Below are 27929 nucleotides of genomic sequence, written 5' to 3' on the forward strand. Positions count from 1 at the left end.
CATTCTGACCTTCTCTGTACTTCTCCAGCAACACTCTCAGAGCAAACATCGCATCTGTAGTGCTCTTTCCTGGCATGAAACCATACTGCTGACCACTAATCATCACATCCCTTCTTAACCAGCTTCCACTACTCTTTCCCATAACTTTATGCTGTGACTGATCAATTTAATCCCTCTGTAGTTACTACAGCTCTGCACGTCACCCTTATTCTTAAAAATCGGTACCAAAACACTTTTTCTCCATTTCTCAGGCATCCTCTCACTTTCCAAAATTTCATTAAACAATCTGATTAAAATCTTCACTACTATTTCACCGAAACACCTCCATGCTTCCACAGGTATGTCATCTGGACCAACAGCCTTTCCATTCTTCATCCTCTTCATAGCTATTCTTACTTCCTCCTTGCTAATCCATTGCACTTCATGATTCACTATCCCTACATCATCCAACCTTCTCTCCCACTCATTCTCTTCATTCATCAACCCCTCAAAGTACTCTTTCCATCTGCTCAACACACTCTCCTTGCCTGTAAGTATGTTTCCCTCATTATCCTTTATCACCTTTACCTGCTGCACATCTTTCCTAGCTCAGTCCCTCTGTCTATTCCCCATTTGTTATCATTCAAATATTCAACAAATTCCAATAGATACTATTTGTCAGCTCACCACATCAACCAGCAATCATAGGTTCATAGGTTCATAGGTTGGTACTAGTCTATCGGCCCTAGGGCCTATACAAGCCTAGCCAAAACAATTCCCTGGCTATTTCTTCCCACACTATTTACTTCCCTGGACCCCTGTCTACCAGGACAACTGATGTGATCCCCGGGGTGAATTTCCTTTCTCCCATCCAATCATCAAGGTTCCTTTTGAAGAGGGTCAAAGAGGCACTCTGCTTGACATGTATGGGCAGTCAATTCCAAAGTCTGGGGAGTCCCTGTGTCAGGAACCTATCCATCCAGCATGTTTTGTTTATTGTGATGACAAGGTTTAGATCCCTGGAGTGTGTGGCTCTGAGCGATTGGGATTTCTTTAAGTGTAGCATGTCCAACAACTCTGAGTTTGACATGGCCTTGCATGTTAAGCAGAGATCTCCTCTGAGTAGACGATATGCAACAGAGTATAGCTGGAGGTTTTTAAGGCAGTCAGCATAGGGCATCTGCTTTAGGCCTGTGATTATTTTAGTGAGGTATTTCTGCGGCCTTGCCAGTTGTTGCAGATGTCTTGAAAGGTACATACCAAATGGGGTGTTGTATACTATAATGGGTCTAATGAAGGATGAGTACAGTGGGGCAATGACCTCCTTTTTTTCTGGATGAAAAGCCCTTAGTGATGAGGTGTGCCACATAGAAGAATTTCCTGACTGTTGTGGTGATGTGGTTATCGAAGATGAGACCACTGTCCACCTGTGTCCCTAAGTCTCTTATCACACTTTCTGTGTTTAGTGTACTGCTACCTATGTGGTAATTCATGGGTACATGTTTTTTCCCAAAGGGGATAACTATACATTTCTTGGCATTGAGCTTGAGCCTATGGCTATAGCACCAAGCATCTGTTTCTGTAAGGCCCTTTTGTAGAGTATCCACATCATTTGGGGATTCAATAATGGCTCCCAGTTTGCAGTCATCTGCAAACTTTGTTAGCCAGAGTCCCTAAGTGTTGGCCTGTACTTCAGAGAAGTAGATGCCAAATAAGAGCGATCCTAGTACTGAACCCTGAGGTACTCCACTTGTCACTTGTTTGGAGCTGGATTTGGAGTCGGCTACTTTTACATTGTGGGTTCTGTCAGTAAACCAGTTGTCAACCCATCGAGTGATGTAGGGATTAATGCCCACCTTAGTAAGTGTATCTGTGATTCCCGAGTGATGGATGGTGTCAAAGGCCTTGGTGAGGTCCAGATAGGCTATGTGGACCACCTTACCCTCATCCACAGCTCTGGAGACTGATTCAAAGAAGTCAATCAGGTTCAGAAGACAAGATTGGCCCTTCATCAACCCAAACTTGGTGGGGTCCAGTGTTTGAAGTTTGCCAATGTCTTTGTTTATAAGTTACATGATAATACGTTCCATGGCCTTGCAGATCAGGCTCGTCAGACTGATGGGCATTAGTTCCTGGGATCCAAGGTGGATCATCCCCTTGTGGAGTGGGATAACTGTAGCTGTGCACCACTCAGTGGGCATATGATTAAACATGACACTTAGGTGAGGTGCCAGTTCATTTTGTAGTTTATGTAGTACACAGCCTGGGATGTCATCTGGTCCCATGGATGCTGTATTCCTACCTTTGGAGAGTGCGTTTTGTACCTGTGTGGCTGTTATTACCAGAATTTGGCAATCTTCCGGTATTGAGATGGGCCATTTAGGGGGTGAGGGGGAGGGGTGAAGTTGGCACTGAATCGATCTGCCATGATACTGGCAATATCCTTGGGATCAATATATTTAATGCCATTCTGTTGTAGCTTAGAGCAGATCTGAGCATTGCCATTTAGATTCTTGACATAGTTATAGAATGCCTTGTGGTTGTCTTTGGAATCTTTGACAATTTTATTTTCGTAACAAGCTTTGGAGGATTTTATGAGGGATCTCAGCTTCTTACTGAGGCTGGTAAGGGAGATTTTGCATCCTGGGATTTTCCTCTTTTCTGCAACAGTTTCTTCCTTTTGTTGTAGAGTTTGCTTATGGCAGAGGACCACCAGATTGGCTTCCTTGTTTTGGAGGAGAGCATCTTGGTTCTATTTGGGATCGCATGATTCATGCATGAGTGGATGTTCTCCTACAGTGCCTTAGTGTAGGACACAGCAGTCAAACTTTCAGTATCTGTCTGCATGAATGTCATAACGTTTGTCACTTCTGACTTGAGTAGCATAAAGTTGGCTTTGGAGACGTTTTTTATGGAGGTTTCCTTACTGGGGGTGGGGGGGGGATGTGGACGTTAAGGGTGATTAGCTTATGGTCTGACCTGACCAATGAGGAGGTGACCATAGGTGTGGAGCATCAATTTCCCATGTTGGTAATAACCATGTCTAGGATATTGGAGCCCCTGGTGGGACTATGGATTAGCTGATCCAGGGCATTCTAATTTATGAATTCCAAGAACTGTTGGGCAAAGGTGTTGGTACATGAGTAGTTTTCCCAGTTAATGGCAGGGTAGTTGAAATCACCCAGTATTAGGGTGTTTGGTTGTATCTTAATATTTTCCAGGTCTAGGATATTGGAGCCCCTGGTGGAACTATGGATTAGTTGATCCAGGGCGTTGGAATTTATCGAATTCCAAGAACCGTTGGGCAAAGGTTGGTACATGAGTAGTTTTCCCAGTTAATGGCAGGGCAGTTAAAATCACCCAGTATTAGGGTGTTTGGTTGTATCTTAATATGTTCCAGTATGTTTAGAAAGGTGTAGTGAGAATCTCGGGGCATGGTGGGGGATCTGTAGCAAGCTACAATTTGGATTGCAGTCTTACCTAGTGTTAGTTGCACCTGGAGAATTTCAGATGCATTGTGTTGGACAACTAGCCTGGTGGTGTGAATATCCTTGGTGAATATCGACACTCCTCCACCTTTAGTGTTTCGGTCCTGGTTTGGTGGCCGAAAAGTGTGGTAAGAGTTGTAGTCTGGTATTGCAGGGGTGCTCTCTGGAGCCTTGAACCAGGTCTCAGTTACTGCACAGATATCGTTGTTCTCCATTTTAGGAGTGCCTCGAGAGAGTGCATTTTGAGGTTTAGACTTCTAGCATTGAGTAGCATTACTTTCAGATTTTGCATGCTTGTACCTGTTATGGTGGTGGTTTTGTCCTTTGAACTTTGCCTAAAAAAGGCACTATAGGGGTGGCAAGAGCCTTAGACAGTAACCTGAATCCCAGGGGCAACAGGTGCAGACCATCTCTGGCAAATCATCGTGGTGTGGCGATCATGTCATCCCAGGCAGACAGATACTGGATCCCCTTTGAATGACACCAGAAGGTTAGCCAATTGTTGAAGTCACTCATTTTGTTCTTATATTGTGGTATAATTCTGGGTGAAGGCAGGATGCTACTCAGGGCTAGGGTCATACCTGCCTGGGCCACATGATCCGAGAGCTCTTCCATGTCTCTTTTCATGTAGTCCAGGGAGGTACGTCTCAAGTCATTCACTCCAACACCATCCAAGTATCTCATCCAAATATCCAGTTCATTGATATAAATATTGTGTGTGGGGTCATATATTAGCTGTTCCTCAAGATATGCCATGAACAGGTCAGCATTAATGAGTGCAAAAGATGCACCCATTGCAGTACCCTGAGTCTGCCAAAAATATTCCCCCTGAAAGTAAAACACATTTTTGCTGAGAACATGCTCTGCCATACATATTAATAGGGTGTTGAACCCTGCTAGATACAAGTTGGCTCGATTTAACCAAAAATCTAAGGCCTGGAGACCAGCCCAGTGGGGAATGTTAGTATATAAAGCCTTAACATCAAGGGTACATAAAAGCAAATCTGGCTCTAATTGGGTATCTGATACTATCTTCAGAAATGGTGTTGTATCCTGTATTCTAGCATGAATCAAACTTAGCAACGTTTTCAAGTATTGGGTCAAAAATACAGACAAGGGCTCAGTTAATGAACCCCTGCTGGAAACTATGTATCTACCTGGAGGTTTAGTCAGTGATTTGTGTATTTTGGATAAAGGGTATGATATTTGTTTTTTTGGATCTGAGACCATTAAGTGTAATTTCACAGAGTCCACTATAATACCTTCATCGACAGCCTTGTTTAAGAAAGAATCAATTTCCCTTTTGAAATTAGGTGTGGGGTCAATAGGCATACACATATAATGATGAGGGTTGGACAACTGTCCATTTCACTCCTCCAGATAATAATCTGTATTCATAATGACTACCACCCCTCCCTTATCAGCTGGTAATATAACAATGTTTTTATTGTCCTTCAATTCCTGTAAGGCTTGTCTTTCCCCAACAGTAGTGTTATGACTGAGTGGAGTATACTGATCCAATGCAAAATGTAAATCTTTCAGCACAGCCTGTTGGAATATAGATACATGCTTATTCATAGGAGGCATATAATTTGACTTCAAAATTTTGAAATCAGTTGATCTTTGAGAGGCATCACTAGAGCCAAAAAACAATCTTAAATTCAGTCTATGACAAAAGTCATGTACATCAGTGACAAAACTGGTTTCATCAACAAAAAAGCCACCAACATAGTTTAAACCTTTATTAAGTATTTTTTTCTGCTCAGCGGTAATTTCCACATTAGAAATATTAAGAATGTTGTAGTCAGCTTCACCTTCTAGGACAAGGTTTGAAGTAAATTCTCCACTGTATCTATTGTTATGTTTTCTCCCATCCCTCCTCCTGCCATGTCTAAAAGGTGGTCTGAGCTCTGCTGTTTTTTGGGTCAGGTGAGTCCCGTGCACTCACACACTCTGTGTGCGTAGCTGAGGATTCATCAGCAAAAGGACTGCTGTATGCATTACCAATTTTTCTAAGAATAGACCTTGGTCTTTTCCTGCTGGTCCCCCCCATGGGCCTATTGGTGTCAGAAAACCTGACAATTCTTTGAACATCAAAGGGTTTACCCCTTTGATAATCTGTCAAATCCCTGTTGAACTTTCGTATTTTCTTATCCTTAATTTGTTTCTCAAAAGTAAAAAGCTCACCTATGAGCTTATTAAGGCAAGTAGAATATTGAGGATGGCCCTCATATATTTTTAATTCCTCACAAATTTTTTTCACTTCCTCAATATTCACATCTATCATACGTTCATAATAGGAACTTAAAATGTGAACGAATGACATAGACACATTTTGTTGGGCAAGGTTCCACTCCAGCAACAACAGATCACCCATCTTACCCACCAGGGGCTGCATTTTCACCCTAAGCCCTGTTGGTGTAATATGTTTGCTTTCGTAAGCTTTAAAAAGCTTAAGATGCCAGATATTTGTTCGTAATGTTTTCATACTTTTTCCTAATTTATTAAAGGCCAGATTGCAGCCATCAACTGGATCCATATTCTGTTCATCTGCATTATTGTCATTTTCATTAGCAATGCCAGAAACATGTATATCATTCTTGTCGGCGCAGAGCCCCTTCAAAATTGTTTCAAGATCCATGACCATAAGCTCACAATCTGTTGGTTACTCAACCCAAAAGCCAAAATACTACAAATAAACACAAGAGTCCCTATGTGCCAAGTATTCTACCAGAAACTAGTCATCAGTCCCAAAATAAGCCTCAAGGGAACTATATTACTAATAAACAAATAATAATCAAGTGAAGGAAATATCCCTCATTGTATAGTTATCACTAATAAAGCACAAAAGTTCAACAGAGACAGGACATACATAAAAAATTCAATTAGCCCTATGTAGCACATGGGAGAGACTGAGAATGGAATATCAGGAAAATGATAGTAATATATGCCCAAAAATAATTTGGACAGTATGTGAACCAATCTATGTGGAGACCATTATCTCCTACTGAATATACTGGTAATAAGTGTCTCCAAGTCAGTAAATTCCAAAAACTGTGTATAAACAAGACCATTTATCACAACCAGGGTCATGGAGGGTCACCCCTCCATTATAGTTCAATATTTAAAGACAATAACAATCCCTTTGATAAATATGTTACAATATGAAGATGGTCCTTGGTTTAATTAGGGACCAAGGTAATTGATATCCTGACAAGGGACCCACTATGCCAAAATATTGTTCCACTTCCCAGCAACATGTATCAAAACAGAGGATGAAAAAATATATAATAATAACTGTCTGTAGTGTCAAATATTTTCCCACTCCCCACCATATACGTATGTTGTTGTGTCTTTCGGCTTTTCCCAATTAGGGGTCGCCACAGTGGAACTCCAGTCCACTAATGATTGGCAGTAGATTTTTACATGCTGAGTTGCCAGCCCTGATACACAACCTTCACCGAAGGTACGCCCATTCATGCATGTCTCCACACAGAAGAGGCTCTAGCTGAGAATTGAACAGGACAACATCTTACTGTGAGGCAACAATGCTACCGCAGCACCACCACCGCAGTACTCCCCAACATATACTTATGAATGGTGATAAATGTCAAAACACATTATAGACAGTTACAATATTAAAAAATATAACATATTGCTTGGCAGTATGCAGAAAATCAAAATAGTTTTTAATTATGCATGTGTCATGTATTCAAGCCCAAAACATCAATGCAATATACCAAACAGAGGTATTTGTTTGAGCTGAGTGAAAAAAAAACACTCCTTTCCTACACCCCAGATCATTATGGAAACAGCACTAGGGCAGACAAATAAATATCTGTAATATCCAAATGATACCTCACTATTGAACATGCGCCAATAAACACATTGAGCGGTGCCAAAGTCTGCTCTTCAATTTTTCCCTTGGATCTGCTAGCTCTCTCCTCTCCTGCACTTTTACTAGTTTATTAGTCTAGCACTTTACCAGACTCCATGTAACAATTATTGTAGCACACAAAAGTGCTACCAGCACTAAATGTTCTACAAGGAAACAGCTTCAGGACTTATTATTAATGTCCACCCTCCAGGCTTGTCTAAGGGTCAGCTCCCTGTGCTTTCTCCTATTAACCTGGTGAACTTGGGTATCCTCAGGTAATGTAGCAACTGCCTCATATACACCGACAACCCTCTCCTCTTAGCTCCCAACATTCAGACTTGCAAGATATGCATTTACATATCCAAATTGGAAGCCATACACTCTCCAGCCAAGACCAGAGTAGCTGGTCAAGAGGAGAAGATCAACACCTGCATCACACCACAAGGAGCACACAGTCCTCCAGAACACCCACCAGCACTGCCTTCACATAAAAACACAAACCACACACCCACCTTCATGGAGGCTCTCAATAAAAGTATATCCAAACAACACAGACCTCCAAGGCAGAAATGCACTTGACCACCACAACACAACATTAATCACGAGACACATAACTCTCCTAAACAGTGTGCCACTCAACCAAAGCCCCTAAGGCAAAACAGCATGCTCAACACTCTAGTCATAGGTGACTCGATAGTGAGTCACACTGATGTCCCATTCACTAAGTTGAATAAGCAGAATGTAACAGTCAGCTGCTTGTAAGGTGCCAGGATCCACCACATAACACATGCACTCAAGTCCCTCAGCAACAGGTACAAATATGACCTGAGATGTACCTCCCTGGACTACATGAAAAGAGACACAGAGGAGCTTTTGGATTATGTAGCCCAGGCGGGTATGATCCTAGCCCTGAGCAGCATCCTATCATCACCAAGAATTAAACCACAGTACAAGCAGAAAATGATTGATTTCAACAATTGGCTAAGTTTCTGGTGTCATTCTAAGGGGATCCATTATCTGTCTGTCTGGGATGACATGATTGACAGACCTCGATGCTTTGCCGGAGATGGCCTGTATCTGTCACTCCTGGGGTTCTGGATACTGGCCAAGGCTCTTGCCACCCCTATAGTGCCTTTTTAGGCAGTGTTTCAAAGACCAAATTAAACTGTAACAGCTATAAAGAAATGCATTCTGAGGGTCATGCTGCTCAATGCTAGAAGTCTAAATCTCAAAATGCACTCGCTGAAAGCACTCCTTAAAATGGAGAACATAAACATTTATGCTGTAACAGAGACCTGGTTCAAGGCAGCAGAAAGCACTCCAGCACTACCAGGCTATAACTCATTCCACAACTTTTGGCCCCAAAACTTGGACCGAAGCTCCAAAGGCGGTGGTGTTTCCATATTCATAAAGGATGTGCACACCTCCAGACTGGTAGCCCAACATAATGCATCAGAGATACTACAGGTGCAGCTAACATTGGGTAAGACAGCGATTCAGGCTATAGCCTGTTATAGGTACCCAACCATGTCCCAAGACTCACACTCCATGTTCCTAAGCACCCTGGAGAATATTAGGGTCCAACCTAACACTCTCATATATATATATATATATATATATATATATATATATATATATATATATATATATACACATACATATAAATATATATATATATATATATACACACACACACACACACACACACACACACACACACACACACACACACACAGACACACACACACACACACACATATATATATATATATATCTGTATATATAGTGAGAGAGAGAGAGACCGATACGTGTGTGTGTGTCTTTGCGTGTGTGTGTGTGTGTGTGTGTGTGTGTGTGTGTGTGTGTGTGTGTGTGTGTGTGTGCATAGCTCCTGTGTATTTTTGTCCACGGTGTAACTGTGAAAGGAAAAATAAAGCTGAAAAATTAAACTCTTAATAATAGAATATATTGATGTAATCATTACCATGAAAACTATGATTTAAGTTTACGAAACAGTGCAGGAAATAAAAAAATGGACACACGGATAGGCATTTCTTTCATTATTTTCAAATTATTCTTTAGAGGTGAATTTAAAACTATTGCTAAACATTTTAAGAGTGATCTACTGACTTCTCTCTACATGTGAAATTCTCACCACATTAATATGAACAACAACCTCCTTTGTAATGCTGTCTTCCTTTTAGACTAAAATTAAAAGGAATAGCTCCTATTGGAAAGTGAATAAAAGGTGGTATAGTTTGCCTTCTTCTATTAGACTGGCTAATAATCTATCTAGCTTTAAACATTCTTTGGACATTTGGTATACAGAGAAAGTATATGATCCATTGTTCAAACTCTAGATAGCCTCTGTGGAGAATTTGAGTTTATCAACCAAGTGCTCTGAAACACTAAAGCCCTTTTGTAACAAATGTACAGCGCAACTCTGAGAAATGCTTTAGGAATTTTAACCAGAGAATGATATTCGCTGCCATAGCATTCCACTAATTATGCTTTTCTCTACTTTTCCTGCACCCACTTTGAAAAACAATATAGTAAGAACTACTAATGGTCTGATTTATTCAGTTTCACAGATCACAAAAGGAAACCTGCAAAGTACATTCATTTGTTCATGTATTCATTTAGTTGTTCCTTCGCCCTCCTATTTTATCTATGTATTCATCCATCCATCCATTTTCAGTATGTGATTTATCAAGCTCAGAATCAATACCCGATTTATCAGTTCAGTCAAGAGAAGTCATTCTAAGCTCATCAGAAATTGGATCTATCCCATCATGCAATGAGTCTAAGGCTGGAAATCAATCCTGGATGGGGCAACAGTCCATCATAGTCATTCTCGTATGGAGAATCACATGATTCATTTCGCACTTCCCTCATGAGTAAATGATCTTTTATTTCATTTGCAGCATTACTTCCATGGAAGGAATCAAGTATGAAGCAGTTCCAGGAAATAATCTGATCACAGCATGAAATATGAGATGTCTCTGTCCTAATAACATAGTACAAGAGGAAGCAAAGTTTAGCTGCCCACAAATAAGAAGCCGCATGAGCGAACACAAAGGAAAGAATACAAATCACATTTATTTCATAAACAGGCTACCCAACCCCCCAAAACTGGCCACATGTCAAACATTACCACATATGTAATCAACATAAACACGCATTATTATTTAACAAAAGTATGTAAGCTGTTCAGTTTATAGGCAACATGAAAAATATCCCCTAATTTGCCACCTGTGACACATTTATTGCTCTGCTTCCTGGAAAAGAGAAAGAGGTGTGGCACCCAAAACTGCTACCAGTACATGATGGGCATCAATATGTGTCGCCCCCACGCTGGTCCAGTAATCAAGGAGCCTGAATCCTCACCACTGACACTGGAGAGGGATGTGCACTTCGAATACAAATGAAGATACTCAGGGAGTAATTCAATAATGTCTACACGGACATATTTTCCATGTAGAAATAGTGTTAAGGCTCTTACATGGATCATGACCAGCGAGTGATCCAGAAAACAAGGCTGTGGGTGTACACAGGCTTCCTTACACTGTGCAGACATGGAAGTAATTGCTGAATGCAAATCACCTCATCTGATGGTGAAAACCATGCAAATGAGGTGATTTTGTGATCAAGTAAGGAGAAAGGCATACGTATAGGTGCCATGTCTGCAGGAAAAATGTATGTGGTTACAAACCATACAGGGCCATAAAATTGTAACAGGGGCTATGACAGCTCAAATAAAAGGTTGGATATGTGACAGTAGCCATGTAAATGGTCAAATCTATGTTCAGTGATACAAAAACTAAATGCAATATATGAAAAATTAATCTTTTTTTAATACATATGCCACGTTTAAGCAATGCGAAGTGGCGAGCAAACATGCCATTTAAAAAAAAAATAATTAAAAAGTGTAAAATATGAAATATAAAGGTATGCAGAATTATTGCATTATAGTGGCTAGCATGTGGAACCATACAATGGCAGGTAATAGTGGTTGCTAAGGACATAGGCCCTGGTGTAGTGCAGTATCCAGGATATTCGCAATTAGGTGTATGTAAATGAGCCAAGTTTATTGAATAGCAAAACGGGCCACCATGTCCACAGGTACTAACTATACAAGGGCTAGAACTGTGGTAGTGTAGGAAGAGGAGACAGCTGACATGAAAAGGGGGTGTGTCATACCATGTATAAGCAGATTGGAACAGTGGGACCTGTTTGTGCTCAGCTAAGCAGAGGTGTGTGTCTGAGCCTCGAGTGTGTTTTAGCTTGTTTAAAGAAACTTGAGTGCGCCTGTGTACAAAGGAAGGTCAAAACTTGCTTTGCAATGTTTACCCTAGCTCCACAGGTTTGCTCTGAGCACTGCGGGGCTTAGTAGTGAAAAAAAAAAAGGGGGAAACAGCCTGGGAAAGCAAATCAAGCATAAATGACTGATAAGCCCTGTTCCACTGACACTGGCCCATTCAAAACCCTTAATAATATAGTGGGCAGGTGGAATATATCATAGTCAGGCATACAGGCTGCATCTGTAGCACACCAGTATAAAGTATGCAGACACCCTTCAATCTGATTCTTCCCTCATACTCTGCACCATTGGAGTAAGCACTTGGGAAGTTTACCAGACAAAATTATAGGGGCTGTTGCTGCTCTGCTACAGCTGTATGCACTACAGGCTGAGGTCAGTGATGATGATGATGCTGACAAAAGGCCCAGACTGAGGAGGAAAAGAGTGTTCAGACCCAGTGTAACCTTTCAGGGGCTACATGAGCTGGAGATAGTAAAGCACTACAGGGTGGACAGGAACATACTACAGGAACTCATCAACCACTGCTGCCCTCACCTCAGCCCCAGAGCCAACAGAAGGGAACCCATCCCACTGGAAACAAAGGTATGTGTAGCCTTAAGAAGACTATCTACAGGTACTTACCAAATACCTACTGGGGACATCATGGGGATCTCACAGGCATCTGCATCTGGGGTACTCCACCAGTTCCTGGCTGCAATGCAAGCACATGCCAGGGAGCATATTTATTTCCGAAACACCCCTGAGGAGAGGACCAGCAATATGCATCTCTTCCACTGTATGGCACACTACCCAAAGGTTCTGGTTGCCATAGACTGCACTCATGTGCACATCAAAGCACCACCTTGTGAGGAGGGTGGAATGTACATCAACCTCAAGGGGTATCACTCCATCAACTGCCAGGTCGTGTGCAATGCCCAGGACATTGTCATCAATGTGTGTGTTGGCAGCCCTGGCAGTTATGACAACTCCCACATCTGACACACATCACAGCTGTACTAGGCATTAGCCAGGGGGGACTCCCATGTGGGCATCTAGTAGGGGATGCTGGCTATGCAATGGAACAGTGGATGATGACACCCATTAGAAATGCATACACACTAACTCAAGAATGCCATAATGAGGCACATGCACAAACTAGGAACATCATAGGAGTGTGTGTTTGGGATGCTCAAATCATGGTTCGGCTGCCTTGACATATCTGGTGGGCCCTGCAGTACTCTCCAGCCACATGTCCACACATGTTCATAGTATGTGCCATGCTACACAATACAATCTTGCAGAAACAGCTGCAGCTGGAACATCACAGGGAAGGGACACACAGCTCTTCACCATTACCAAGGTCCTCACAGGCACAGAGGGACTTGGAGGATGAACTCCCTGAGCCTGTCCCTGTAGGCAGATGTAGGCATGCCTAGTACATCTTGGCCTTGGCAAAGACACAATGCATAGCACATGCACTGACACCCTAGGGACCCAGGGACTGACACCTCACTCCAACTTACATACACACAGTAAAATGGATGTCAACCAAATCATACTTCCTACACCTTACCATGCATAGGATGTGTACTGTGTGCATCTGAGAAAGTCACCCCCAAAGCACTGTCTTCTCAACTGCTGCTGGCACAAGGTAAGTCACTCTTCTTAACAATAAATGAATGAGGTAGTAGACTGGTAACATTTGTATGGGATTGATGCAATCATGCAAGGGAATGGAGTGGGTTACCAGGATACCAGCAGACACTGGACAGCTATGTGGGACAACAGAAACTGTCACCCAAATTTATTTATTTAACATTTGTTTATCAGGAAAGTCCAACTTGGAACAAAGCCATTTTCAGTGTACGCCTGGGGAGAAACACTCCAGATGCATGTCTTTGTACATACTGTCTGGCCCATGATATGCAGTAGGCCCCAATCCAACAAAATCTACAAACAGTGGGGTCAAAGGACAAATGCATGCATGTCAATGTTTGAGTCCCATACATAGCTCTAAACCTCTTACAGCAAGAACTCTGTACAAAGCCATAAAGATATGAAAGGCAAAGGGCCCAAAACAGGGACAAGTCTTAAATATTGCTCTTACAAACATAGAAAGTTGATGAATAACAGCTGTTGCAGAAGCATGAATTCTATGAAGGGCAAGAAGTCTGAAACTCAAATGTTTGTCATTACTTTCTAACTTTAGTCTTGACTAATTTGTCTATTACTTTTCCACACAATCACAATTGTATGAGTAATGGACCCAAAATATGAGGCAAGCATGTGGACAGTCTGTGATCATGTGTAGAGTTGAGAGGTATGCCCACCTCCCCCCAACACACCTGTGTTCACAGAGAACTGCAGTAACATTTACATTGTTAAGGTAATAGCAGCAGACCACACATTCTCAGGGCTGTCAAAATCAACTTGATAACTTGTTCCTGCAATTAATGCTTGAGACATTCACTTGTTTTATTATTAATTGTACTTTCCTGATGTGTAACGTATTTCAAACACTACTGCTCACATGCTAATATATGTTGAGTGATTATTTGATGCTGCTCTATGGGGAGTGTTAGAAGACTACTGCCTTTTGATTTGTTTTACTGAGAAACCTGGTCATAACTGTGTCATATAATGAAATTAAGAGTGCGAGGGATTCCTGATACGTAATATATAGCAAACACTGCTGCTCACACGCTAGAATATGTCGAGTGATTATTTTCCGCTGCTATAAGATTACTACCTTTGATTTGTTTTACTGTGCAACCTGGTCATAACTGTGTCATATAATAAAATTAAAAATGCAAGGGATTCTAGTGCACTAAACAGCTACTTGGATTAGCGGCGCCTGCCGCGTGGTCATCTCTATTTGACTTGTTTTACTGGGCGACCTGGTTATAACTGTGTCATATAATAAAATTAAAAGTGCGAGGGATTCTAGTGCACTAAATGAATACTTGGATTAGCGGCACCTCCACGTGGTCATCTCTACCCCCTGCTTAACGTGCCTTGCTAGCATAACCTTATTGTTAACAGTATTGTAGTGTAAGGTACTGTTTACGCGTAGGAAGTACTGTTTAACAGCTGTAATTTCAAAAGGTTTGCATGCACTCCTTGCATAATATATCTATATATTCTTGCAATTTTACTTAGGCACCCTTTCCTGCATGTGTGTGGCTACCTGAAACAAGCATAAGACTAAACTAGCAAACCCCCCTCTCAGAGTGCTTACTTCAGTATCTGGGCACCCTGCTCTGTTGTATACACTCAGCATGCCCATATAATTTTTCTTTCCTTTTTTGGATTAACTGCAGCTAGTGTTGCCTACTTGTAAGGGCCTTTTCTGATTATTAGAACCCTTTTCAATGTTGAACACAGACTGGGCCAATTGCTCTACATAATTAAGTAAGTGTTCAATACTTTGCTGCTAATGCCTGCTTACTCTGATGCTTACCTAGCACCCCTGTAGACTACTGTCCCTTTAAACTGGACCTGCCTATCTGTCCTAGTGCCCAGCACATAAATCCTTTGTCTAAACGCCTTATCTATGTAGTCCTCTTTTGGGTAACCCCAATGGGAGACATAACCTATTTCCAAGTGGCTGTTACCTTGTACATTTTATCTTTAGTAGCTGTATTGACTGATTTGTTTATATATAGCTTGCCTAGGCTGTAGCATATATATATATATATATATATATATATATATATATATATATATATATATATATATATTTATATCTAGGTAATAAGTCTACCATTTAACTTGCTGAATGTACTTTCAGCCATTTACATGCCTACTGTGTACTGTTTACTTATTGCATGCTTTAGCTGTCGACCAGGAAACTGTACCTACAAACTATCATGTAATATGCCTTATATATTGTTTATTTACTGCCTGAACTAGTTTTTCCAAGGATTGTTTTAATTGTTCTACTATTAGTCATGTTGTCTTAACCCCTAACTTACTCTAATGTTTTTATCATTCTAATTTCCTCCTAGCTCTGTACCTCCTATCCTGCTCTAAAGGACCTGCCTAGTCTATAAAAGACCCCTTTCATCCAATTCCAGTCATCCCAATGCCTGGCCAAAGATTTATGCTGCCCAGTGACTTAATTTTTTTCTTCCCTGCTCAAATGGATTAAGAAAGTATGCTATACCCAAGTCCTACTTCTTACCTGCATCTGTTTAATTTACACTTTAACCAGTATAGGTTGTAAACTGCTTCTGTGTAAGTTATCCTGTACCAAGTATTGATAGTATTTAAGCCTCTGGGCCAGGACTCCAGCAGCCATACTCCTCTCCATCTCTGTTCCTATTGCCATATCCTCATACCCTTGGACCCATTATCTGTTTCACCTCTACCTGCTATTTCTATCACAGTTACCTTGTTGTATTCTAGTCTCTACCCACTAGGTGGTGCTCCAAACTAGCTTTAGGCTATAATCATTCGCCCCACTTTCCCTAGTTTCTTCTTCTCTGGATCTTCTCTCACAGTGTCCCCTTGCCTAGCTGAGAATCTTTGTGCATTGTTATGCTGCTCTTATCCCCTTCTCACCACACCCTCCATCTAAATTATACCTCTCCTTTTTTTTCCACCTGCTTCACTATCCTTTCTTACCTCCAACCTGCTGTACCAAACTATACTTACCTCTGGCCACCTTCTCTGTACCTGGAACTTGATACTCTCTGATTGTCTCTGCAAAATCTTCATCTACCTGCTCTAACCCACTCTGTTCACCCTGTAGGCTCACTCCACTCCCCTACCCTACCCCCAAATCCCACCCACCCCCAGCACTGTTAGCTTTATACCTGCGTAACCATGCCCCCTGCTCCTCAACTTCCTATCACAACCTACTTCCACTTAACACCCCCAATTCCTATAAAAATAATTCCTAAACAGAACTTACTAACCTTTACACCCTCACCATACCTAACCTTACTATTACCTTCTGCATTTACCAACTAAACTTAACTTTCTTTCACATTTGTAACCGTTATAATAACTGTAATTAACTCTTTGCCCTCACTCCACTCTACCTCCCACAACTCTTTCACCCTTCTTCTGTCACCTCTATTTTTTAGTTTTATCAACTACACTTAATTTACTTTTAAATTTGCAACCCTATAACTACTCTTATTAAAATTTCATCTCTAAGCCCACTACCTCGTACAACTCTCTTTCCCTCCTTCCGTTACCTCTATTTTCACCTGTTACTTGACACCTTTACTCCTACTCAATACTAGATACCTTCCTTACCTCACACCACCCTTACCTATTCAACCCTATGGCCTCTAAACATAACTCTATTTACACATACCTCCTACTCCTACCTACTGTTCTAGCTTCCCTAACTCTAGCATTCACACTAACCTTCTTTGAACACTATTCTCTACTAAACCAGCACCACCACTACCAACATACCCAAACGTTCTCACATATACATTCCCTCAAACACATTAACATAACCACTACATCTAGCTACACCCTTCCAAAGTACCACAGATCTACCCATATCACTTACTTCCATGACAAGAAACCCCCTTACAACTACTTCAAAATCATAAAAATAATACAAAAACCTTAACAACATCCCCTCTTAGATGGTGATATCCATCCAAACCCTGGTCCCAATACAACACTTCCCAGTGACCCACTTAACCAAAAAGACCACACCGCCTCTACCCCAACAAGGCCATCTAACTCCCTTCTGATAGCTCACCTTAACATCCGTAGCATTAACAATAAAATATCCCATCTTCATGCACTCCTAGATGTACACAAATTTGATATCCTCTGTATTACTGAAACTTGGCTTAAACCTTCAACCAAAGATAATGAGATTACCCCCCAGGATATAGCATCCTAAGAAAAAACGTATCACCAAAAAAGGTGGGGGAGTAGCCATATTTTATAAATCAGAACTCCAAGTATCAACTTTCAATGTGCCACTTCCCACAAACTCCACTGCAGAAACCCTTTCAGCCAAACTGCAAATCAATAACCATAAATCCATCTATATAATTTGTTCCTATCTTCCCCCGGGTAACAATATCAGTACTCTAGAAAATATACTTAGTGGCCTATCTATCCACCTACCCCAGGAAATCATTGTGTTAGGTGACTTTAATATAGACTGGACTACCTGTAGGTCCCCCAATCCCATTAACCACATAAATCTTTATGGTTTCTCACAAATGATAACCACCCCCACTAGAACCCACAAACAAAGTGGTAAGGAAACCTTACTAGACTGGATTCTCATAAACAGTCACCCTACTACAGGAACCCTTCCAGATGACATCAGTGACCATGCTCTTACCTATATAATTAAACAAAAACTTCATAGGCCCAATCCTACTATTTTAAAACCTCCCGTTCTAAAAAAAACTTTCACCCTGAAAACTTCCAAACAGAACTGAAGGCATTTGACTGGTCACCACTGCTTCATCTTCAACTTGATGAAGCAGTCACCTACTTTAATACTAGATTTCAAATTTTAGACCTCCATGCCCCCTATCGCTCATCCCGAATAAAGACCAAAACTGCCCCATGGCTCACAAAACAAACAAGACCAAAAATCCATCTGAGAAATAAAATCTGGGCAAAGTGGAGGGCTTCTAAAAGCCCTTCTGACCGCCTTTACTTTAAACAATTAAGAAATGCCACCAAAAAAGAAATTCTACTAGACAAAAGCAACTATTACTTTCACCTCCAACAAACCCACAAACAAAAACCACAAAATTTCTGGTCAGCTATGAACAAATTACTTCACCCAGGGCACAGCAAGTCCCCCAGCCCATTAGGAATCACCCATAATAATTTTTATTTTTATTTATTTTTTTTATTTTACATTTGTTGACCGGGCTAGTCTGGCTGGATACATGTCCATTTTCAGCAGAGGCCCGAGGAGAAAAGCTCCACTATATACTAGTAAATAATAATGACAAAAATAAGCAAAAAAAAAGCACAATACGATAGAAATTCAATTACAAAATCCTTGGAAGAGTAATTAATGAAGAAATAAAGCAAGTAACTCACAAAGACTCTATTCAACTATTTACAGTATTAACAAATTTGTTAGACATTTGTGTCGGGGCACGAGTTTAAAGAAACAGCTTTCAACAGCTGGGAGATTTAGATACAAGGTGAGATAATAGGTTGCAGTAATATAAAGAGAAGAAAATATATGGGAGAAGTAATATCCAAGTGGATGGTAGGTGAAGTATAGAGGGGGGGGGGTAAACGTAGTGATAGGGACATGAGGAAGAGTAGTGGAAAGAGTTGAAAAGAGAGATGGAAGCTGAGATCAGTCAGGATTTGAGCAAGGGCATAGCCAGTGAGTTATAAGATAGTTTCTTAGTTGTTTTCTGAAAAGTTGTGATGAGCCTAGAGTGGTCAGTTCTATGGGGAGTTTATTCCAGTGTGAGCCAATGGTATTTGTAAACAAGGAGACCCCAGCTTTATTGTGTGTTTTGAGGGTGGCCACTAGTAATTTGTTAGCTGAGCGAAGGGAAGTAAGATTCCTGTAAGGGACAACAAGGTTATTTAGTATAGGTGTATTAGAAGGGTAATGGAGAATTTTATAGGTAATAACTAATTGCTGAAGGAGAATGAGATTTTGAAGTTCAAGCCAGTCAAGTTTTTGAGATTAACACAATGATGTGTGAGAAATGGGGCACCTGTGGCAAACCTGGCAATGCTGTGGTAGGCTGTGGCAAGTTTCTGAAGGTTAGATTTTGAAAGGTTTATAAAAGATGGGGAGGCATATAATAATGTAGAGATAAGATGAGTTTGGGCTAAAGACACCCTGGTGGTTGCTGTTAGAAAGGGCTTAAGTCTATAGAGGGCACCTATTTTTTATTAACAGTTTTGATAGTTAGGTCAATGTGGTAATCAAAGTTTAGTTGATTATCTATTGTAACACCTAGTAGTTTAGCGGAACTATCAGGTGTAATGATAGTGCCATTGTCAGACACAATAGAAAAGGAAAGAGGGGTAGATTTCAGGGTTGGAGAAAATAGTAATAATTTAGTTTTTTTGGGATTAAGGAGGAGACATATATCTTGGAACCATCTTTCTGCTGTTGTAAAGACTTTTTGGGTGGAAGAATGAAGTTCAGCTGGAGATACAGCAGAACAGATGAGAGTTGAATCGTCAGCATATTGAATACATGAGGGTGTTGGGAGTGAGATAGACAGGTTGTTTATAAATATGGAGAAGAGAAGGGGTCCTAATATGGATCCTTGTGGGACACCAATAGTGACTGGGAGCTGAGATGAGAGATGGCTGTCCCAAAGGACTGCTTGTTGTCTATTTTTCAGATAAGAGTCAAACCAGTGTAATGCTGAAGGTTCAAGTGCGAGATTTCAAAGTGTCTAGTAAAAGTTGATGGTTGACCATATCAAAGGCTTTAGAGAGGTCAAGAAACAAAGCAGAAGAGTATAGTTTGTTATTGCGATTTTTGTTGATAGTATCTGTAAAGGAGAGAAGAGCAGTGGAAGTACTATGGAAAGGTCTAAAGCCATGTTGAGTGTCTGAAAGTAGGTTATTATGTAAAAGATGATGTAAAAGTTGCTGGTGTATACAACGCTCCATGATTTTAGATAGTGGTGATAGTAAGGCTATAGGACGGAAATTAGAAAGTTCATTAGAGTTTCCTCCTTTATGCAAAGGAACGATATGGGAGACTTTCCAGAGGGAAGGGATAGTAGATTCGGTTATTGTTCTGTTAATTAAAATAGAGACTGGGTATGCTAGTTCTGCTGATGCTAGCTGCAGATATTCAGCTGGTAGTTGGCCAGCTGAAGGAGTACAAGGTTTGAGTTTTGACAGTAACTTTTGTATATATGTTGTGGAGACTGTACTGAATGTTAAAGTGGGGTGTTATTTTGAGGAGATTTTTAAGGAAAGTATGGGGAGTCATGTTCTTTGCAAGACAGGTGACTGTTTCAGTGAAGAAGTTGTTAAATGTATTGGCTATTAGGTTGGGTGGGGTTTGTGCTAAGGTAGCTGGAGTAGGTGTTTTGGTATTTCCTGGATGGAGTAGTTTATTGATTCCTGACCAGAATTTTTTGGGGTTATGATTTTGATTTTTTTGATATTGAAGGTAATAATTCTTTTTATCAAGATGGGTAAGTTTTTTTTGTGGTGTTTCTAAGGTGTTTGAAGTTTTGATGGTTAGTTGGGTTTTTAGTTGTTCTCCATTTTGTCCATAGTTTATTCCTTAATAGCATTGTTTGCTTGGTTTCTTTGGAAAGCCAAGGGGCAGCTTTGGATCCTGTTCTAATTAAGCGTGAGGGGGCATGATACTCAAGAATTTGGAGGAATGTGTTGTTGAAATGGGCCACCGCTTCATCCAGAGGAAGGTGTTTTAGAGCAGACCAGTTACATTGTTTGAGTTCATTGAGGAAAATAGGAAGGTTAAATTTCTTTTTGTTTCTTATAGTACGATAGCTGGCCTGATTGAGATTATTTGTTTGTTTAGTGATATAGGTGAGAAGGTGGTCACTGATATTGTCAGGAGTATTCCAGTTTTATAAGAGAGGGATTTTGTTGACCAATATCCAGTCTAAGATGGCTTGTTTATTGGTAGATTTGTGAATCCTAGTTGGGGAGTTTATTGTTTGTTGGAAATTAAAGAGGTTGAGGTGATAGATGGGTTTGGGTGATGTGCAGGAATTCCAATCAATATTGAAGTCTCCTAAGAGTATGGTTTCCTGTGGAAAGCTACAGGAGAGCCAGCTGAGAATTTTTTCGAGGGTATCCAAGTTGTTGCCAGGAGGGATATAGGAAGATATTATATAAATGGCTTTTCTTTTATTTACTTGGAATTTGCTGCAGAGTATTTCAGCATTGGCAGGGTGTGTAGGGAGTCAATAGAGGACACCTGTAGTTCAGATTTATAGAGTAAAGCAACTCCACCACCCTTTTTGTTTAGACGATCCTGCCTTAAAATGCTATAGCCAGGAGGAGTAATTTCATTGTCTTTGGTACATGGTTTCAACCAGGTTTCAGTGAGACAGAGAATATCAAATGAGTAGAGGTCAATTAAAGCATGGAGTTGTGTAATTTTATTGTTGATGCTACGAATATTTAGGTGTGCTATAGAAAGGGAGTTAGAAGAGAAAGGTGAACTGAAATTGTTAATATTTTGGTTTGAGAGGGTGTGGAGGAGGGAAGTCTTTGGCCCAGGGTTGGGGTGAATGTCCCCATGTAACAGTAAGAGTGTTTGAGGGAGTGGAAATAATTTTGAGTTTTTAGAGGGTATTAGGTAGAACTTTCTAGTTGTGTGATACTTGTTATGGAGTATTCTATGATAATGTGGAGGAAAGTAAGGGCAGGATGAGAGGAGGTTAATGTAGGTTTGTTTAGGTAGGGGAAGGACAGTGCTAGTATGTTTAGCTAAGCTAGAGATCTGCTGAGGGTGTAGTACTCATAGGAAGTAAGGGTATGGTATAAAAGAAGGATGTTAAGTAGCAGGAGTAGATAAAGTAGTTTAAAAGGCAGGGACATGTTGAGATAGATGAGCTTGACAAGGTTGAAGATTAGTATTAGGAAGGTAGGGAATGTGTGTGGCAGTCAGATGGGAGAGGAGAGTGTTAAGTGTTAAGTGTGAACGAGGCAGGAAATTAGTTAGGATGTGAGAAAATAAAGGGTGTGGCTAAGCAAGTATAATACTAGGGGCCCTGGGGTGGGTGGGAATTGGGGGTAGAGTAGGAGCGGAGGAGCCGAAGGCTTAACGGAGCGGGCACAGCAGAGAAAGGAAAAGCAGTGAGAAAAACAATCAGTAGGTAGAAGGTAGAAACAGAAATTAGTAGGTAGAAGGCAAATGTGTGTGTGAGGAAGGGAATTATAAAACAGAGAGAAGGCAGGCCAGAGTGGGTAATGGTTAAGTCAGGAATAGTGCAGGCGGGGAGGAGGGTTAGATAGAGGGTTTATAAGGACTGTGGAGAGTGGGTGTAAGGTTAAAGAGGACTAGGGAAGGAAAAGAGAAAAGAAAGGAGACAAGTCGACAAGCATGTAGGTGTAGAGTAAGAGGTAGGGAGGGTGGCAGATAGGAGAATTAGAGTGTAAGGACTGCCATCTAGTGGTCAATGTCTGGAAGTACCAAGCAAGGATAATATAGTAGTGGATACCAATAAAAGAAAAGTAATGGAGAAGGAAAGAGGATTAGCGTGGTTGGAGAATAGAGGTGGTACAATGTCTTTGAGACAGGCGGGGAGCAACTATAGTAGACAGGAGGGGTATGGCTGCTGGCAGATTTGGCAGTTAAGCTACTACACCTAGGATGTGTAGTGGACAACTATATACATAAGGTTAGGAATAAAAAAATGCAATTTACTTAGTGACATACAATCTTAGGTCTTTAGTCCAAGGGCACTTAGATACTCCAGGTGAGGTGAATACCCAGGCGTGGTATAGGTAGGTGGATATTGCTGATCTATTGAGTCTGATAAGACACAGCCAGGAGTAGATAAAGTGAGTATGGTAGGTTTGAACAGAATCTTAGGTCTTTAGTCCAAGGGCACTTAGATACTCCAGGTGAGGTGAATACCCAGGCGGGTATAGGTAGGTGGATATTGCTGATCTATTGAGTCTGATAAGACACAGCCAGGAGTAGATAAAGTGAGTATGGTAGGTTTGAACAGAATCTTAGGTCTTTAGTCCAAGGGCACTTAGATACTCCAGGTGAGGTGAATACCCAGGCGGTATAGGTAGGTGGATATTGCTGATCTATTGAGTCTGATAAGACACAGCCAGGAGTAGATAAAGTGAGTATGGTAGGTTTGAACAGAATCTTAGGTCTTTAGTCCAAGGGCACTTAGATACTCCAGGTGAGGTGAATACCCAGGCGGTATAGGTAGGTGGATATTGCTGATCTATTGAGTCTGATAAGACACAGCCAGGAGTAGATAAAGTGAGTATGGTAGGTTTGAACAGAATCTTAGGTCTTTAGTCCAAGGGCACTTAGATACTCCAGGTGAGGTGAATACCCAGGCGGGTATAGGTAGGTGGATATTGCTGATCTATTGAGTCTGATAAGACACAGCCAGGAGTAGATAAAGTGAGTATGGTAGGTTTGAACAGAATCTTAGGTCTTTAGTCCAAGGGCACTTAGATACTCCAGGTGAGGTGAATACCCAGGCGGTATAGGTAGGTGGATATTGCTGATCTATTGAGTCTGATAAGACACAGCCAGGAGTAGATAAAGTGAGTATGGTAGGTTTGAACAGAATCTTAGGTCTTTAGTCCAAGGGCACTTAGATACTCCAGGTGAGGTGAATACCCAGGCGGGTATAGGTAGGTGGATATTGCTGATCTATTGAGTCTGATAAGACACAGCCAGGAGTAGATAAAGTGAGTATGGTAGGTTTGAACAGAATCTTAGGTCTTTAGTCCAAGGGCACTTAGATACTCCAGGTGAGGTGAATACCCAGGCGGGTATAGGTAGGTGGATATTGCTGATTTATTGAGTCTGATAAGACACAGCCAGGAGTAGATAAAGTGAGTATGGTAGGTTTGAACAGAATCTTAGGTCTTTAGTCCAAGGGCACTTAGATACTCCAGGTGAGGTGAATACCCAGGCGGTATAGGTAGGGATATTGCTGATCTATTGAGTCTGATAAGACACAGCCAGGAGTAGATAAAGTGAGTATGGTAGGTTTGAACAGAATCTTAGGTCTTTAGTCCAAGGGCACTTAGATACTCCAGGTGAGGTGAATACCCAGGCGGGTATAGGTAGGTGGATATTGCTGATCTATTGAGTCTGATAAGACACAGCCAGGAGTAGATAAAGTGAGTATGGTAGGTTTGAACAGAATCTTAGGTCTTTAGTCCAAGGGCACTTAGATACTCCAGGTGAGGTGAATACCAGGCGGGTATAGGTAGGTGGATATTGCTGATCTATTGAGTCTGATAAGACACAGCCAGGAGTAGATAAAGTGAGTATGGTAGGTTTGAACAGAATCTTAGGTCTTTAGTCCAAGGGCACTTAGATACTCCAGGTGAGGTGAATACCCAGGCGGGTATAGGTAGGTGGATATTGCTGATCTATTGAGTCTGATAAGACACAGCCAGGAGTAGATAAAGTGAGTATGGTAGGTTTGAACAGAATCTTAGGTCTTTAGTCCAAGGGCACTTAGATACTCCAGGTGAGGTGAATACCCAGGCGGGTATAGGTAGGTGGATATTGCTGATCTATTGAGTCTGATAAGACACAGCCAGGAGTAGATAAAGTGAGTATGGTAGGTTTGAACAGAATCTTAGGTCTTTAGTCCAAGGGCACTTAGATACTCCAGGTGAGGTGAATACCCAGGCGGTATAGGTAGGTGGATATTGCTGATCTATTGAGTCTGATAAGACACAGCCAGGAGTAGATAAAGTGAGTATGGTAGGTTTGAACAGAATCTTAGGTCTTTAGTCCAAGGGCACTTAGATACTCCAGGTGAGGTGAATACCCAGGCGGGTATAGGTAGGTGGATATTGCTGATCTATTGAGTCTGATAAGACACAGCCAGGAGTAGATAAAGTGAGTATGGTAGGTTTGAACAGAATCTTAGGTCTTTAGTCCAAGGGCACTTAGATACTCCAGGTGAGGTGAATACCCAGGCGGTATAGGTAGGTGGATATTGCTGATCTATTGAGTCTGATAAGACACAGCCAGGAGTAGATAAAGTGAGTATGGTAGGTTTGAACAGAATCTTAGGTCTTTAGTCCAAGGGCACTTAGATACTCCAGGTGAGGTGAATACCCAGGCGGGTATAGGTAGGTGGATATTGCTGATCTATTGAGTCTGATAAGACACAGCCAGGAGTAGATAAAGTGAGTATGGTAGGTTTGAACAGAATCTTAGGTCTTTAGTCCAAGGGCACTTAGATACTCCAGGTGAGGTGAATACCCAGGCGGTATAGGTAGGTGGATATTGCTGATCTATTGAGTCTGATAAGACACAGCCAGGAGTAGATAAAGTGAGTATGGTAGGTTTGAACAGAATCTTAGGTCTTTAGTCCAAGGGCACTTAGATACTCCAGGTGAGGTGAATACCCAGGTATAGGTAGGTGGATATTGCTGATCTATTGAGTCTGATAAGACACAGCCAGGAGTAGATAAAGTGAGTATGGTAGGTTTGAACAGAATCTTAGGTCTTTAGTCCAAGGGCACTTAGATACTCCAGGTGAGGTGAATACCCAGGGTATAGGTAGGTGGATATTGCTGATCTATTGAGTCTGATAAGACACAGCCAGGAGTAGATAAAGTGAGTATGGTAGGTTTGAACAGAATCTTAGGTCTTTAGTCCAAGGGCACTTAGATACTCCAGGTGAGGTGAATACCCAGGCGGGTATAGGTAGGTGGATATTGCTGATCTATTGAGTCTGATAAGACACAGCCAGGAGTAGATAAAGTGAGTATGGTAGGTTTGAACAGAATCTTAGGTCTTTAGTCCAAGGGCACTTAGATACTCCAGGTGAGGTGAATACCCAGGCGGGTATAGGTAGGTGGATATTGCTGATCTATTGAGTCTGATAAGACACAGCCAGGAGTAGATAAAGTGAGTATGGTAGGTTTGAACAGAATCTTAGGTCTTTAGTCCAAGGGCACTTAGATACTCCAGGTGAGGTGAATACCCAGGCGGGTATAGGTAGGTGGATATTGCTGATCTATTGAGTCTGATAAGACACAGCCAGGAGTAGATAAAGTGAGTATGGTAGGTTTGAACAGAATCTTAGGTCTTTAGTCCAAGGGCACTTAGATACTCCAGGTGAGGTGAATACCCAGGCGGTATAGGTAGGTGGATATTGCTGATCTATTGAGTCTGATAAGACACAGCCAGGAGTAGATAAAGTGAGTATGGTAGGTTTGAACAGAATCTTAGGTCTTTAGTCCAAGGGCACTTAGATACTCCAGGTGAGGTGAATACCCAGGCGGGTATAGGTAGGTGGATATTGCTGATCTATTGAGTCTGATAAGACACAGCCAGGAGTAGATAAAGTGAGTATGGTAGGTTTGAACAGAATCTTAGGTCTTTAGTCCAAGGGCACTTAGATACTCCAGGTGAGGTGAATACCCAGGCGGGTATAGGTAGGTGGATATTGCTGATCTATTGAGTCTGATAAGACACAGCCAGGAGTAGATAAAGTGAGTATGGTAGATTTGAACAGAATCTTAGGTCTTTAGTCCAAGGGCACTTAGATACTCCAGGTGAGGTGAATACCCAGGCGGGTATAGGTAGGTGGATATTGCTGATCTATTGAGTCTGATAAGACACAGCCAGGAGTAGATAAAGTGAGTATGGTAGGTTTGAACAGATTGGAATACAAAGTAAGACGCCAGGGATCGCTCAGCAGCCACGCGGAGAGGGGGAATAAACTGATAGTGGATTCCTTTAACAACTACTTTATAGAAGCCATACAAACTCTAGCTAATAGTCTACCACCCACTAGCTCCCTCCCACCTAATACCACAACAAATTCAATTCCTTCTTTTCGCATACAACTAGTGCCTACATCCCTCATTTGTAACCTCCTTCAAAAACTCAAGCCATGCACCCCTTCTGCTGACTGTATACCAGCAGAATACCTGCAAATTGCAGCTAAAGTCATTGCCTACCCTATTTCTATCCTTATTAATAGAACTATTTCAGAAAGTAAAATCCCTCTTATATGGAAGGTCTCTCACATCATTCCTTTACATAAAGGTGGGATGTCAACTGACATTTCCAACTTTAGACTAATCGCCCTACTCTCTCCTATAGCTAAAATAATGGAAAAATGTATCTACCAACAACGTCTTGACCACCTTCTCCACAATAATTTACTTGCCAACTACCAACATGGTTTCAGACCATTCCATAGTACCTCAACAGCCCTGCTATCCTTTTCTGACTGTATAAACAAAAATCGTAACAATAACTCTCTTTCCTCAGCTTTGTTTATCGACCTTTCAAAAGCCTTTGATATGGTCAACCATAATCTGTTTATGGAGGTATTAAAAGCCCATTCACTGGACACCCAGGCATTACTCTGGTTTAAATGCTATTTAGACAACCATCATCAAGCAGTCCTTTGGGACAATATGCTGTCAACTCCTCTCCCCACAATCCTTGGAGTACCTCAAGGCTCTATCCTAGGCCCACTTTTCTTTTCAATGTTTATTAATGACCTAAATACTAAAATTCCTCAAGCCACTTCCATACAATATGCTGATGATTCTACTTTAATCTGCTCTGCTAGATCCCCAACCACACTCCAGACCCTCACCCAGTCTGTATTTCATACTG

Source organism: Protopterus annectens, chromosome 13.part0 (assembly GCF_019279795.1).
Source record: "Protopterus annectens isolate FY-2018-M chromosome 13.part0, PAN1.0, whole genome shotgun sequence".
Taxonomy (NCBI): Eukaryota; Metazoa; Chordata; order Ceratodontiformes; family Protopteridae; genus Protopterus; species Protopterus annectens.